Source organism: Corvus kubaryi, unplaced genomic scaffold (assembly GCF_017639235.1).
Source record: "Corvus kubaryi isolate FWS band 111438036 unplaced genomic scaffold, C.kubaryi_AGA036_p1.0 36952, whole genome shotgun sequence".
In the NCBI taxonomy this organism is placed as follows: Eukaryota; Metazoa; Chordata; class Aves; order Passeriformes; family Corvidae; genus Corvus; species Corvus kubaryi.
The window spans coordinates 53,485-54,053 of NW_024580990.1; the positions used below are offsets into that span (position 1 = coordinate 53,485).

The following is a 569-nucleotide window of genomic DNA, read 5'->3' on the forward strand; positions in this document are numbered from 1 at the left end:
GGGATGGGGAGAGGGGAGAGAGGGAACAGAACAGGGGAGAGAGGGAATGGGGGAGATGGGAACAGGGAGAGAGGGAATGGGGAGGGAGAGAACGGAACAGGGGAGGGGGGAGAGGGGAGAGGGAACAGAACAGGGGAGATGGGAACAGAGAGAGAGGGATGGGAGGAACAGAACGGGAGAGATGGAACAGGGGAGAGATGGAATGGGGAGGGAGGGAACGGAACAGGGGAGAGAGGGAACAGAACGGGAGAGAGGGAATGGGGAAGGGAGGGAGAACCCCAAGAGGTGAGACTGGGACAGGTGAGCCCGGCCCAGGTGAGACCGGAACAGGACTGGGGAGACCGGGACAGGTGAGGGGGAGCTGCCCAGGTGAGCCCGGCCCAGGTGAGCCCAGCCCAGCCCAGCCCGGCCCAGGTGAGCCCGGCCCAGGTGAGCCCAGCCCAGCCCAGCCCAGGTGAGCCCAGCCCAGCCCAGCCCAGCCCGGCCCAGGTGAGCCCGGCCCAGGTGAGCCCGGCCCAGGTGAGCCCAGCCCGGCCCAGGTGAGCCCAGCCCAGCCCAGCCCGGCCCAG

At 68.5% G+C, this 569-nt stretch overlaps 1 protein-coding gene across 4 annotated transcripts in view; it reads right to left on the reverse strand.

The window, feature by feature from the left end:
- The window catches only part of GATAD2A (GATA zinc finger domain containing 2A), a 32,817-nt gene that overhangs the window by 25,750 nt on the left and 6,498 nt on the right, over nucleotides 1-569 (reverse strand). The window lies entirely within an intron of this gene.